Genomic DNA, 16,442 nt, shown 5'->3' on the forward strand with positions numbered 1-16,442 from the left:
GTTTTGGAGGATGAGAATCCAAACGGCATGATTCACAGGCTCTTGTGAAGGTCCTGGGGCAGAGACGCAGCAGATATGGAAGAAAGATCACGTGGTGCACCATGAAGCAGAATGGGTGGAACCCAACTTGGGCTTTTGTAACAACCTTCTCTTGAGAACCACCAAGGACTCCCTCAAGAACCACCTTCCAAGGGCACAGTCCCAGTGGCTTCAGGACTCCCACTAGGCTCCACCTCCTAAAGGTTCCAACATCTTCCCAAAAGTGCCACCTTGGGTCAAGCCTTTGCCATAAAAAACTTTGGGGGCCACGCAAGCTAAACGCTGTGTAAATAGTTGTTAGACTGTGTTCTTTAGGGCATTTAACAAGCGGAAAAGTCTGTACAAGTTCATTACAAATCTAGGTTTTTGCTAATACTTTGAAAATGCAGTTCTTTGAATCCAGTGACGCAAAACTCACAGATACAGAGGGCTGACATATGAAACACCGGATATGCATGTGTATATACAAGTGTTTTTCACGTCATTTTAGGTTTAAAACTTCCAGAATTTCCACCAGTGCAACAAAGACACAAGACTGTAGCGGCAGAAAAGGTCATACAAATTGTGTACTGTTGAAAACCCTTGTTCCCACGAGCTGGTGATTGCCCTCAAGGTTCCTCAGTCAGCCAACAGTAATGTCAGGAGTCAGCCAGAACGCACAGAGACGCGAGCGCTGCTCTTTCCAAAGCAGGCACAGTAGATTCTCAGCCGGGCTGATCACCAGCACCACCTGCAGCCGACCATTAAGGTGCTGGGTGAGAGATGCGTCACACACACACACACACATACACTGAGATGTATCGCTGGAGATATTTATCCAGGCAATCTGGAGTGGGTCCTAGGAGTCTGTATTTTTAATGCCTTCCAGGTGATTCAATGACTGTTTAGACCCATGATGCACTCACTGTATCTAATACCTTGTGCTTTTTTTCTCTAGACTATTACTTAAATATTGGTATTTAAATAATAAAATTTTCCTTGTTAAAACTTTTCTTTGATAAGGCAGCTTAAGTGCTCATTACGAAAGCATGCATCACTGCTGCAAATTCAAAGATTTCAAATTCAGAGCTGACACAGAGGTGAATGAAAGGAGGCTTTTCTATTTCTATGGAAAAATAACTTATTTTCAGTACAAGAAGAGCCAATATAAGTATTTCCCTTTCACCAAGTAAAAATCACTTGGCTGTGCTATGACTTTTCTAGAAATCTACAGTAGTTTAGTACTCCTAAAATTGAAATGTCTGATTTAGGCATTTCACTTTGAATGTTTTCAAAACAAAAGAAAGATGCAATGGGTCAAATCAGGCCCAAGTTTTTCTGTGTTGATTGTAAAACACTCAAGAGGATGAAAAAAGGATATTTTACATACAAGAAAGAACATCATTATAGAAACAGCATTAAGACAACATTTTCAAACAATACAAAGACACACACTTGGAAAACTGAGCAAACTGGGAAACTACCAAAATACCATAAAATAGCCCCTTGAGTAATGATCATCAGTCTAGACGTCAGTGAAAGGAACGCCAGATCAAAGTGACGGGAAGTCAAGATCAAGGACATGTACCCAGAGAGAGGAAGGACTGAGGGAGTGCAGGTAGGGAAGCAGCACATGTGGCTTTAGAGGGAGATGGATTTGGTGCATTGTGTTTGTCTGACCGACCATCACGCACTGCAACACGCAAATGCTTCCCTGGTTTCTTTCTTTTCAGACCCCATAGCACCTTTGTTTCTCTCTGTGGCTCCTCCTCCCTCTCCCTCGGTCTCTCTTGGTGGCCATTAACCACAATGACAGTTTGACAGGCTGAAATAAGGAAATAAAACACTTAAACATTGTTTCCTGATGTATGCATTCATCTCTTCTGCCAAACACAGATATTGAGGAGATGCTTCACTCCTCCTGTCAGCTCACTAAATTACACCCCAGCTCGCAGCCAGCACCAGGGCCGGGCTCTCAACCTCTCTGCGCCTCACCGCTAGAAGAATACGCAAACGCTTCTTTCTTTTCGCGGAAATCCTTCCTTTATCATTTTTAATGCTGAATTTTCTTAAGCTATGAATTGGATTTCTGTGTCAAAGCTGATTATTTTCCTGTTTTTGAAAACCTGTCAAAATTCAATTTTATGTTTTATAGTTTCTGAATGCTTTGACTTCAGCCATGTCAAATGAATGCAAACGCCTTCATATGCCTTTCTCACAACCAACAATGAGTGTGGAATTTTTTTTTTAAACAAGATACTAACTCACCTAAATGCTAACTTTCTTGACAGATTCAGTTAGCAAAAAGGCTGATCATAAGTCCCCAAAGTGTGCAGACCACAAATAACAGATGCTTATTAGCACTTTCCTGCCAGGGTCTTTAAGAACTTCATGGAAATGAGTATTACAGAAAAACTATGCATGGATTTAAATTCTTTCTTGCACCAAAATAAACACCTTTTAACATGATTTTCCATGAACTTTTGAAGTACCCTTGTATGTGTACTTGGCAACTTACTACAGATATTTGTATGGCTAACTCTGAATGTCTTACCAATAATTGTTAAGATTTCCCAGCAAAGAATGCGATGGATTAAATTTTGACAGACTAGGGTATAAGATGGGGAAAAGGTAAAACAATGACTTCTAATTGGTTATTTACTCTAATTTATCATCAGTAGTATCATCAATAACATGGAGTAGAAATCTCAAAGTCAAATATTTAACAATTTTAAACAAGAAAAAGAAAAGCAAGCCGCTAGGGCTTTTTCCTTGTGGCATGCTTTCAACAGCATCTATTTCGTGTCTGTGATATGCAGTGCACAAGAGTATGTTCTGTGAAAGATGCAAAGAATATCATGTATATCCCGGCTGCCTCCTAAACAATTTACTGTCTAGAAGAGAAGCCACAATCATAAGGGAACAAAATGCAAAGTGCAAGAAGTTTCTAATTGGAACAACAGAGAAAATGCTATGGAAATTCAAAGAAAGCAGGAATACCCCTACTCCCACCATCCACAATTGGGAAGGCACAACTCAATTTGGCCAAAAGACCAAACTTCTTTCATTTTAAGACTTACATATTTTATTGTAATGACTTGTTTTATGTTGTACCTTCTCTGTCAGGCGATGAAATCTGTGCTTTGTCTACTTTGTTCATTACCATATTTTCAAGACTGACATAGTGTGTGACATGTAACAAGCACCCAATAAACATTTCTTGAATGAATGAGTGAATCATCCTATGATAAGAGGTAACTCCTGAATCTGACTCTCCAGAGGACTGTTTTCTGAGTTTCTAATTCATAAAATTATCTATCATAGGGAAGATAATTCAACAGTAATAATTAATACAAGAGACGGGAGATTTGTGTCAAAACCGGGATCCCTCAATCATCATAGATACTATATTTAATTACTATCATCCCCAAAAAAAGAGCCATGATCGAATGACTTTATTTGTATAGGTGAGAGTATCTTTTTACTCTTAAGGCACCTTTTCTGCAATCTGATAATCACCACGACTATAGGATTAATTACAGAGGTGATGAGCAAGAAAACTCTCTGCAATGTATCTTTCTCCTCTTTGCTTCCTATTTTCCCAGGGAATATCTTTTCTTAGATGTAAAAATGCCCTCATTGTCTTCCAAAAATGGCCACCCAATTTTTATTCTTATTTTATCAATAAAAATGAAAACTACTAAAGGTTACAGAACAATAAAGTCAAGGGTAAGTCATTAGACAAATTCATTTCAAGAATACTTCAACAGGTGAGGTTAAATGCCTTCACAAGAAACTACTTACATGTGAATTATTTTGCTTTATAAAGTATTATCTAAAATAATATTCGTTGCTATTAAGCATTTACAGGCACAGTGCACAGCATGACACATTTCTTCAGTTACATCTCACAGTTACTCACAGATGGAGAAAATGAGGTCTAGAAACTTTACCCTAAAAGTGGAGGAACCCAAGTCCACTACAGCCTGAATCCTCAAAACATTTTCATTTCAGGTACTCCATGTTTCACAAATACAGTGAGCAGGTTTACTTTAAATTCTCTCAAATATTCTACATGGAAATTCTTGTAAAGGTCTCACTGCTTCAAATTACGTTCTTTCAAGTCGGCGTAAGTGCAAAATGCAAACTCAGTTAATTTTAAAAATATATCAATTGTATGGGAACTGTTGCCATCTCATGGGAAAAAAAAAAGTCTTGAACAAGCTATGAGATTCAACACACCATTCTGATCAGGGGTCTGGGAATTACGCAGAGCTGGGGTCCCTGAGGTTTGAATCCTGCTGAGTCAGGACGCACACAGGTAATTTTCACTAATTTCTTTGACTTGTCTTTTTTTTTTTTTTTTTTTTTTTGCACTGTTCTCTTAAATGTCTTGGCAACATATTACATTAGTAAATGTTACAAAGGGGGCACTTTTGGAAAATGGGCAGAGGGGAAAAAAATCACTTTTCTTCTTCCTTCTTTGCCATACTTTGGGGGTGAGGCATGAATCATTCTGACTGCACAAACTACACTCTGTGTCATGGCCATGCCTTCCAACAGCTGCTGATGGTTTTAAGAGGCCTGGAGAAACCTGCTTTTAACGCCCTCACAGGCTGCTCTAAATGCGTTCTAAATGTAAGCTATACACATTTTTTTCAAGTAAGACAACTAACTTTTTTTGTCCTTAGCCTCTAAGACACCAAATTTGGGGGCGCGGGGGGGGTGGTGGTGCACGGAGGAGTGATTCTAGGGATATCCTACTCTTCACTGAAAAAAAAAAAAAAAGAGTAGCACAGAAACAAAATAGATGTTTCCTTTCGCCCACTTACATAGTTCAAGTTTTAAGAACGAAACCTATTCTCAGAACTGAATTTTAACTCACAACATGGAAAAGTGAAAGCTGTAAGAGAAAAACCAAGAGGACGAGCGGTTTGTCTAGAAAAAAGAAACAAAGGATGGAATAAATGGATGGGACGGAAGAGGAGGGAAGAGAAATGCTGAGAACATAGGGAAGGGGACAGAATCCTTTTGTTCTACACAGGCCCTTCGGTAAAGTTACAGGTTTCCTTTAAGACGAAATTGCCTCTTTCAGTACTCAATGATATTTTATTTCTGTGTAACTTCCTCCTCAAATAGGTTAATTACAGAGGCAATTAGTCTAGCTACACACAGGATGTCACTATTCCCTTATATAAATAGAAGTAACACACATGTCTCACCAGAGAAAAATACCAGCGCAGACTAACTTTCAAAAGGCTGTGGAATTCTGGGCTTTGAGATGTGATTTTGCCTAGTTTGGGTTAAACTTCATTGTTGTCGTTATCAGTATTGCCTGAACAGGCTTTATGATTTATCATTATCAGAGAGCTTTTTTGCATGAACCAGGAAAGTCTGCTCAAATTATAATATAAAGTCAAAAAAAAAAAAAAAAAAAGAGGGATTGTGGCACTAGGTAACTGCAGAGGAGTTAGTACGGCCTTATTAGCAAGGCAAATCGATAGGAAAAGGGGAGTTGGAACTGAAAAAGCTAAATCTATTATTAGTTTAAACAAATGTTCTGAACTAGCCACCTCCTAGGTTTTTTGGGTGAGTACTTTATTTTACATATTCACAGTTTGGGAATTAGTGACTAGTGTCATTCTGAGAGACAAGTGGTTCATAACCCAAGAGGTTTCTTAAGTAAGCTTTCCTAAAAATTGCACCTATGCAGCTCTGGTTATACACACAATCCAGTCTTGGTTGTACACATGAAATTCAAAGAAAAAGTTGCTGTATCACTAATAACGGCATCCATTTTCACCTGAAATCCCTAACTACTGATTATTGTTTGTATGTTTAACAAAATCCAAACGATCAAGTGCTTTTCAAAAGAATAAATTGCTATATCTTGTACTAAATACATATTCATCAAGGGCACTACATCCTTCCTGATGGTCGCTACCCAGCATGACAAACATGAAAGATGCTGATGACACACCAAACATCTATGGTTCATTAGCTCGCTTGTTTACTGTGGTTATAGTGAAAGCAAGGGCTCAAGTAAGAGCCCCCATATTAACCAACACATCCCTTTCTCCTCTATGGCCACAGACCTATCCACTCAGAGTTCATCAGCTTTCTCAAAACATTCATCCTTGAGCACAACTGAATCTTGAAAGAAAGAGAGGGACCTATAAGGACCTATACTATAAGGAAATTAAGATTCACTTTATTTCCTGCTAAACGATGGTCCCACTGCATTCTTTCCATATATGAGGCATTGAATATTCGTTACCAATCAAACCAATGGAGCATGTGCTTAAGCCTTGGGGTCAGTCACTCTGCCTGGATTGGAATCCTGGCTCCACCTCTTACTAGCTGTCGAAACACGGCAAGTTACTGAATTTTTCTGTCTTAATTCCCTTAGCTGCAAGATGAGTATAATAATAGCTGTCCCTCCTCCATGGGGATACCGAGAAGGCTTAATTTATATATTATGTGCAAAGCTCACAAACAATGGCTGACAAAAAGAATATCCTCAGTAAATAACAGTTACTATAAGTACACTGCAGTGAAGTGTAACGTGGCTTTTTCAGATTTTATTTGTGTATGGATACATATACATATACTCATATACTTTATATAGATAGATAGATAGATACATATAAAGGTACTTTTAAAAGAGGCAAATGCAATTAAAGTTTATTTGGTGCAAAATATTTTCGGATTGACCCAGGCACACAACGAGTCTTTAAAAAGTTTGTGGAAAGCGGGTGTTATGAAAAGCCATGCAGAGAAGTCTATACATTGCATCCAAACATCTGTAAGAATAAGCATATCTGATAACTGACACTTAATAAAATCCTGCAGGATAAGCTAACTCAGCTTTGAAAAGCCCTCTATCAGCACTAGACTTTCCCACCATCTAGTCTGGAGCATCAGTCTCCCTGGGATTTCAGCACAGGCTTACCTGAGTGTATAGCAGCAAAAAATGTAGACACGGGCTTTCCTCTTCTAATCCATGAGTCAAGTCCAGAGCTACCACTGCTGATGACACGAGGATGGGCAGAAAACGGAGCAATCCCCCTTCTAGGAGGCGAACAGTGCCACTGAGAACTACTCAAAACTTTCTTGTCGGTGTTATGGCTTCTATTTGATCTTTCTGCCCTGTTTCCTCTGGGAGTTTGATGGTGGGTGGGTGGGTGTATCATCTATGCAGCTAAGTCAGGCAGGCAAATAAGTTGTTTTGACTCTAGTGCCTACAAATATAGAGATGCATGCATATGTATACTCTACCCCATGCATGCACCACCCATAACTGCACAGAGTTATGACAATTAAATGACAGAAGTGACAAAGGAACATGTTAGGATATTTCCTACGATGTAATAGCCAAAAAATAATGTTTGTTATTACAAGTCACACTCAGAGTGGTTTCAGTCCCACCATCTTTTCACTTGGGGATTTCCTGCTGAGATTTAGTCCTTTTGTGCAGGACAGGAACCTCTAGGTTTTAAAATTACTAATCTTGTATTTTCAGCCACCACAGCAGCCGATTCAAACATAATCCATGGGTAACCAGGTCAACTGTACTGATATTAATACTTAAAAAACATGGAGCCAAGGAATCAGCTCCAACTCTTAGTGTATAAAATGAGCTACAAAATCCCGATCAGAATAGACACTATAAATGCATTAGAATTCTTCACATCCCCATTCTTCTGGACATGAATTAGGTCACGCCATGATTCAAATCAGCCCTGATGTTCTGACTATGTGATCAGGTTAGGAGTTCACACTGCAGTTAGCAAGAAACTGCTACGAACCTGGATGGATGGTTGTGTGGGTTTTACTATTCCTTCCCGCCTTGACATTTTAGTTGAGTTTGGTATTTAACAGTTACGGGACTCTAAAATGACCAACTACTCTGAGATATTTGCACTAAAGTTCTCTAGGATCTAAGAAAGAAAACCAGGGTGAGCTCAGATACCAAGATAAAAATTTAACAGCACTGTCCATCTTTTAAAGTATCGTGATCCAACAGAATCATTTGATTGGCAAAACTCTACTCCTCCAATACTTCATGCACAGAAATGTAAGAAAGTAATCAAATATTATTTCTGTTTCACACTAAATAAAACCATCAGGCATTTATTATTGACATTAAAATATATTACCAGTTTTAAAACTACTATCACCTTTACCCTTATTTAATGTTACTTGAATTATGATGCCTTAAGGTGCAAAATGGTTGTTACCAACATTTCAGTAACTTGGTTTCATTAATGCCTTTTTCCCTGTTTGTACCGTTATCCCCTCCTCTCTTCTCCCATTTGACTCTTGACTATACTGGGCCAGTAAGAATAATTTAGTCATCTTTTTGCTACAAATAGTTTGTTTGCCCTCCCACCCTCTCCTCTTTCTGCCATCACCCCTGGAACACAGCCAGGATGCACGCGGGAGAAGTGCCAGCATGTCCTGTTCTTTCGCAGTTTGAGTGCCTCTGTGTCTATCTCAGGCCTACCTAAGTCACCATTTACAATATTGAGAAGGGAGAGCAGGTTGGAATAGTCAGCCTTTGTAAGTCAGCTGGTTACAAGATACAAAATATATAGCCAACTGTAGAATTTATAGTAATAACATTTATGTATCATGTTACTCCTAGAACAATCCAATTTATAAAGTGCCTGTTGTGTATACATAAGGAGTATTCATAAATCATTTACATTAAACAATGTCAACAGGCAAAACACAACTTTCCCCCTAAATTCTGCACACTGAGATTAATGAGGTTTTTGAAGGGAAGCACACGGGAAAATAAATATCACCTCTGATTCTTCCTAGGTGAACTACATAGCCATATATAGGAGCAGGTGTCTGTAGTATGATTTAGGATACCTATGGAACATCTCTGGAAAACATTACACTTCTCTGAAGTCGAGAGATGTCCACAAAGCGAGCTAGGAATGTGGCAAGAACCCAATACTGTCACCAACCTCACGCTTTCTTTTATTTCCTTTGCGATGAAGAATGGATTTAAAACAAACAAACAGAAAAGCTTCAGGCCCTCTTTGACCAGTTATCTGACATGTTTTCATGTACCAGCACTTCTGGAAAACCTGAGAAAGATTATTTACATTCATGGCTTTGCCGCTTTGACTCCTGGGTGAGAGGAAAATCCTATTTGGTGATCAAAGCTATGTATGGAGAGTCCTGAAGTGAAACTCAAATATGTAGGTGCCCTCTTATGCTCTGTTCACTCCCCAGCTCACAGCCTATTTAGAAAGGCAGTGTCTTTAATAATCATGCTGGGGGTGGGGGAGGCGGACCTGGATTAAACTCTTTCCATCTCCCTAAAAAGTTCTCACAATTAATAGTAGAGAAAGTTTTGACAATCCATATCTGTAAAAGCATTTAATCTTATCTGAAACTCACAGCTGAACTGGCCATCATGTAGGAAAAACACGGTTCAATTTCTCTTACAGTATTTTGTCCTCTATTTTTTTCTTTAGGAAGGATTACAGAAGTGACATTTTCTTCCTGCCTTAACCCACAGCCTTAAAAACATCACTGATTTGTTTCAGCCAAAATGGATGAATAACTTAATGCTTTTCTTGTGTATCAAAGTAAATTTGTCCTTTAAAAACCCCATTCCTCTTCCAAGCTCTATTGATAACTGATAGTACCATGAAGGGAAGACCCTACCCTCACCCCCCAATCTCAAGCAACATTCACACTGAATCCGAAAGACAGGTTCAAGAATGCAGAGCAAAAAAATCTGTAAACCAGTTTTTAATGAATGACCTGCCTACTGTTTCCTTCTCACAGATTTTTGACACTGGGCAAAGTTATGGTGTCATCTAGAAAGCAAAAAAAAAACCATACACAGAATGCTAAGAGGTCCACAAACTTCTCAACTGAAAACAAGAATTGTGGATAAACAGGCTTTTGGGGGCAGTTCTGCTTTATTTCCAAGTAAAATACTCAGCTGAAAAGTCAGATACACTATGCCTAGGCAGAAATAGTCTGAAACCTGGTTATTCCCCAAAACAGCTGTGGCATTCATTGGTAAGGGAAAAAATGATGTGCTTCTTCACAACGAAGCATATTAAACTTAACAAGGAGTGGTGACAACTCATTTGAGTCATAAATGGAAGATTTTTGTTAAAAAAATGTTATCCATTCATGTGGAACAGCACTAACTTCAGAGGAATTTTGCTTATTTGAAAAGACCAAAAGTGACACCGTGTACCTTAGTTGATTTAACATGTTTATTCTTTTAGAATATCTGATAAACACGGAATTTTTTCCCATTTAAAGCGGCATTTTGATTAACTTAAAAAAAAAAAAAACTCTTAGGCTCAGGGTAGCAACAGAAGTCCCCAGACTAACTCCTTCCTCTTGTCAATAAGCTGAGGAATTTGCATAAAAATGAAGAATAATGATGTCCATCTTGAGGACCACTACTCCAGTCTCCACCTTGTTAAACAGTTACTTTCTTCCCAATGGTAAGTGAAAAAAAAACACACAATCACTATGTAGGTATGTCAGAAGTACTTCTCATATTTTCCCATGATTAACCTACACTTTCTACCAATTTTCTGTTTCTCATTTAAAAATAATTGCTAACAACTGATTTCACCAATATGTTACAAAATAAAACATGATAAGAACAAGAAATCATTTCTACTTTCTTGTAAAAATGACTTTCATAGCCTTGATTAAAACATTTTTAACTGGAGTAAAATGTAGGAATTTAAGATGCATCTAGACATGGGGTCCCACAGTATTAACAGTTGTTGAATAAACACTGGAAAAAACATTTTTTAAGTACAAGTCTTGCAATTCTGGCTACATAACGTTTTTACACTGAATGAAAGATTTTTCCCTCTTTTTCTTATAATTTTTGCCTCTTTTTATTATACAGAATAACAAATACACACCACCAGGCTGAACCACTCATTTCCACTATTGCTAACAACAAAATGTAACTTTTTTTATTCTTTATTTTTGGTATTACCACTTCAATTGCTAGCTATATATTATAATCATGTTGTTCTTTATTCTGGAAACAATCCCAGTAACAACTCATTATCTTAGATGGATATGGACGTCAGTGGTTCCTTCAGTTTGCTCCAGAAGGCACTGATTCAATGTCAATTGAATTTAGAATATCTTAACCCAGAATCCATGGATTGCTAGGAAATCTATTAGCTTCTAGAATTTTATGCACAACTTCCTGCATACAATCTTCTCTTAGTATAAGGGAAGAACTGGATTAGAAATCCTCCACAGGGGATGGTACTGTGGCTCAGCAGGTTAACGCCCTGGCCTGAAGCACTGGCATCCCATATGGGCGCCAGTTCAAGACCCAGCTGCTCCACTTCCAATCCAGCTCTCTGCTATGGCCTGGGAAAGCAGTAGAAGATGGCCCAAGCCCTTGGGCCACTGCACCCACATGGGAGACCAGGAAGAAGCTCCTAGCTCCTGGCTTCGGGTTGGCCCAGCACCAACTGTTGCATCCAACTGGGGAGTGAACTATTGGATGGAAAACCTCTCTCTCTCTCTCTCTCTCTCTGACTCTCCTCTCTCTGTGTAACTCTTTCAAATAAATAAATAAATAAATCTGTATAAAAAAATAAAAGAAACCCTTCATAGATACCAACAGATACTCTAGTCCTTTATATAAAATGGCATTATATATGCAAGTAACCTACATACATCCTCTACATACTGCAACTCATCTAGATAGAATGCCTATATATCACTTAATCCTCTTGTACTGTGAATACAGTTGGAAGATTCACATTTTAGTTTTGAATTATGTGGAGTTTTAAAAAATATATATTATAAAAATTATTCTTTTATTTATTTGAAAGCCAGAGACAGAGACAGAGACAGAGAGAGAGAGAGAGAGACAGAGAGACACAGAGAATAACGATCCATTGGTTCACTCATCAAATGCCAGAAATGCCATGCCTGGGGCTAGATAACACTGAAGCCAGGAGCCAGGAACTGTATCTAAGTCTTCCAAGTGAGAGACAGGGATGCAATTACTTGAGACATCACCAGTGCCTCCCAGGCTTTGAACCATCAGGAAGCCTGAGTCAGGAGTCGAAGGCAGGCATTGCAGCAAGGGACTCCAACATGGGATGCAGGCTCCTTAACCATCATCATTACTGCTGGACGGTATACCATCCCTTCTAATATTTTTCATCCACAGCTGGTTGAACTTGGGTGCCAAACCCACACAAAGCAAGAGGACCTGCTGCATGTACTCATTCTGATTTCTCTGATAAAAAAAAAATGGCTTGTTACCTGACTAGGTCATACGCAGCCCCTTTCAGTGGGCGTTTCCCCTTGGGATACAATCCCAGTGCCTTGTCCATGCAACACTATGGAGCTGAGTGGTCCTTGTTCTCCAAGAAAGGCCCAGAATTAGTCATGAGTCTATTCAGACTCAATCAGTATAAACTTCTGACAAGGCTTCAGGGAAACAGGCTCTCCTTTTCAACTTTATCTGAAGCCTGAGAGGACATTATACTTGTAGCAATGCTACTAACACCATCTTGCTATCCAACTACTCCAGAGACTGAAGCTTTATTAGCAGAAGCCAAGACATACAAAGGAAATCCTATTTATATTATTTCAATCTGAAGTCAGCCTGTGCCTCTGCTTTCCATTGTTAATTGCCATGCACTCACACTCATACCATGTTACTCCACACAACACCAGCATAGCCGACTGCTCCTTCAGCTTAAATGTTGCTGGCTTTCTCTGACCTTTCCTATCTCACATCAATTCCCCCTCTCTGCACTCTTGACTTCGGTCCATCCTCCCTGTCTTTCATCTCACTGCATATTGCCAAAATCATTCCCATGTGCTATTTCTTAATTTGGTCCAGAGGAATACTGTCAGTTTTCCAATCATTTTCAATCAAAGCTTACACAATGCAAGATTATTTTCCAGTTGAAAGAAACGGACACAGAGAGGGATGGATTGAAGGCTGAGGAGAGGCGGCAGAAAAGAAAAACAGGCTTGTAAAACTGAGGATTCAGAGACTGAGCTGTGTTGTAAGTTTTGTTAATAATGGTTGGACAAATTAAGACATGGGTTAGACAAATAAAGAAAATATATTCTGGCTAAACAAATATTTTGAACATAGATGAATAGCAAAGTATTTTACATATTCTGTTCTCGATTCTAACCAGACTTAGCCGACATAATTATGGGGTCTCTAAAAGTAACTGCTGGGGTTTAGAACACTTGCCACATCCTTTGAACTGGCTCTATAAATGCCAAGACTAAGTATTTTAGATTAAATGAATAGATTAATAAACATCTTTGGGATATCCATCATTAAGGCTGATTTATGTTTTACTGCCAGCAGTAATTCAAAGAAACACCATGCTACTCCAAAAATATTGTATGTTGTTCTCACCACTTTGCCAATATTGTGACACCATGTAAATATGACAATCTCTATATTCTTTTGCAGTACTAGTCACAAAAGCAAATAGGTATTAAAATCTCTTGAAGTTTACAGGGGCATCAACAAGGGAACCACTCATATTTATAACTCTGATAAATGGCCTTTCATTTGTAAATTTATAGTGTATCCGTAATTCCTTTAGGGAACCAGGAGGTTCATTCAAAAAATTGCCACAACATTTATCTATGCAAAGATGATGGATATGGATTATGAAATTAAATGCTTTTAAAAATTAAAATCATATTGCCAAGAAAGCAGGCATGTTCTTTCTTGGTTCGCTCACATTTTAAAATGATTGGAACAGCACTCTCAGCAGTTACGATGCTTCATCTAGAAAGTATATCAACGCACCTGTTAAGTATGTCCACACACGCTGTCATTAGGGCTACACAGCATCATTGTGAACAACTGGACACAAAGTTCGACTTCAATTTCCCATTTCATTTGCTAATTCTAATCCCTTACCTTAAGCTATGAAACATACAATGTGTCATTGAAATATAATATTTCTAATATATCTTTATTTAACTCCTCAGGACTAACCACAGTACAAGGTTTGTTGTCTAAGCTCAGTCTATAGTTTTCATCATGAATCAAATAAAATGTGTATTTTACCAGAAGTCAAAAATAACAGACCTACTTTGTCCAAATATAGGTTCTGATCATTTGGAGAAACTGATGAAGTAGGAGGCTAAAGAAACAATCAAAAACAGAACACTGTTTTTGAAACATGAAACAGAAATGCACATTGCTGCTATGTGTGATGGGTTTTTGTGTCATTCCTATTCTCTTTAAATACACACAAATTCATGACATACACACAAGTCTCAGAGGTGTTTGTGTGTGTGTGTGTGTGTAGTTTTTTGAAAAATCTACCCTCTAACTTCAGACTTTACCAAGAACAACTGAACATGAAAGAGCTTAATTATTTGATTTGGCTAAATGACATTCTCCAAATTATTAACTTTGTTTAGCAATAGCTCATCCAGTCTAAAACAAAACAAACTATTCCAAATGCTGACCAAATTTGTGTGCAAAAATATTTCTCAGGTATGTTTTCCTCAACACAAACATAATATTAAAAACAATAACATAAGCATTACACATACCCCAGTGGATTGTTAACTCCTTGCAGGCAGGATCATAGTTTTCATCATCTTTGGGTCACCAGTAGCCAGCACAGCACCTGTAATATAATAGACACCCCATAAAAGTGTCTGAAGTAATAAAATGATAGAGTTCTGACTTTCTAGTTCCACTTGGAAGGCAGGAATCTGATGAAATAGGCCTTCTACATATCTTTCTTCCTCTGTATTCTACATTATTGAAACAGCAGCAAACATCATACATACTTAAATGACAACCATACTCGAACAAATCAGTTCTTAAAAATAATGGGTTCTAAAGCCTATTATGCTATATATCATCATCATCATTTTTCTGCTGGAGTCAGTACAGTGATGTGTCTGAGATCATGTCCTTAGGAGTTAAGATAAGAGATGCAAATCCTTGTTCCATTGTTTACTACCTAGTTGGTCTTGGATAAAATACTTAATTTTGTCACATCTACCTGTCTATAAAATGCAGGTAACAGCATCTTTCTAACAAGGACATTCAAAGGATTGAAGGACAGGATGCTTAGCCTACTTCCTAAAACAAAGTACATTTTTGATAAATAGTAACTATGATTGCATCCACTGTCTTTTCCTGCCCATCCTTCTAACACAGTGGGGTAAAAATAGTCCAGAGATGATTTTTTGCCTTCAGATACCAGCAGGTGATCTTCTGGAACTCAAAGACCTCATAAGTGTATCTTTGCTTGCCTGAAGGCTTTGGCCACAGGACATTCTAACAATATAATTTATGATAGGGACTCCCGGCCTTGAGGTATACATGTTGCTGCTAGAAGTGACTAGAAATTAAAGCTATCAGTCTAACACTAACATCCAGGAGAGACTGGACACTAGAGATTAGCCATGAGGATGATATGTGATCAAACCCCAATCAAAACCCCTTCATACCAAGGACTCAAGTGAGCTTCCCCAGCTGTCAATGCTCCATGCATGCTGTTATTCACAGGGCAGTGGGGAACACGTCGTGACTCCATAGCAAGAGGACCAGAGGCCTATAGACAAGAACTCAGCCTGGCTCCCCTTGACGTGAGCCTCGTGATGCCCTGAGCATAGAACGTAGTAGCCAGCACATGCTGGACTCTTGACCTACAGAACTGAATTTGTGCAACGCTTTCAGTCACTGTGTTTATAATTGTTTGCTATAAAGGAACACAGGATTCTTTGTCTTTTACTGACTTTTCCTCAGTCTTTCATCCTGAAAATAAGAACAAGCCTTGGGTTATGGATCATCACTCAAATAGGCCCCAGACTACTACAACTAATATTGCCAATTCATGTATTCACTTTAAATGGGATATACCTAACAAGGTACTGAGCTGCATTTATTGTCCAATGAACAGATCATCTAGAAACTGTATATCCTATACAGCATTGACAAAGCAACTTTTAAATATGCAATGAATTGCTTCCCACTTTTTCTTAGGCCTTTTTAAAGGGTGAAAGTAAACAATGATTGTTCCTTTTTGAGGCAACCCTGGAAAACTACCATATGTTCAGTGTAAAATGCAGATGATCTCTAAGTATTTGGTGTGAGGTTGGGAATCACTTAAAAGGATTACAATGGCTTCCCCCCCATACCGTCCCTCCCACCCACAACCCTCCCCTTTCCACAGCACAGTTTTGTATAATATGTTACTACAGCTGCTTACCATCTCATTCCCTTTTTATTCATTCACAACACTATCATATTTCTAAAACCCAAACCTTGTATTATGTTCTTGCTAAAAAATAACCAATTTCCATTGCCTGTAAGATAGTCATTTACGCACTAAGTGTTTAAGGGTATGCAATATGCTGAGTTCTGGGATAGGTGATAG

The 16,442-nt window shown here is 38.4% G+C and overlaps 1 protein-coding gene across 14 annotated transcripts in view; it reads right to left on the reverse strand.

Annotated features, from left to right (window-relative positions):
• The window catches only part of SOX5 (SRY-box transcription factor 5), a 1,100,902-nt gene that overhangs the window by 889,966 nt on the left and 194,494 nt on the right, over positions 1 to 16,442 (reverse strand). For all 14 annotated transcript variants that reach the window (XM_070049491.1, XM_051850857.2, XM_070049490.1 and 11 more), the window contains one exon: positions 14,602 to 14,678. The gene's annotated coding sequence lies outside the window, so the exon portion shown is untranslated. The remainder of the gene's footprint in view (positions 1 to 14,601; positions 14,679 to 16,442) is intronic.

This window comes from Oryctolagus cuniculus, chromosome 9, assembly GCF_964237555.1.
Source record: "Oryctolagus cuniculus chromosome 9, mOryCun1.1, whole genome shotgun sequence".
Classification (NCBI taxonomy): domain Eukaryota; kingdom Metazoa; phylum Chordata; class Mammalia; order Lagomorpha; family Leporidae; genus Oryctolagus; species Oryctolagus cuniculus.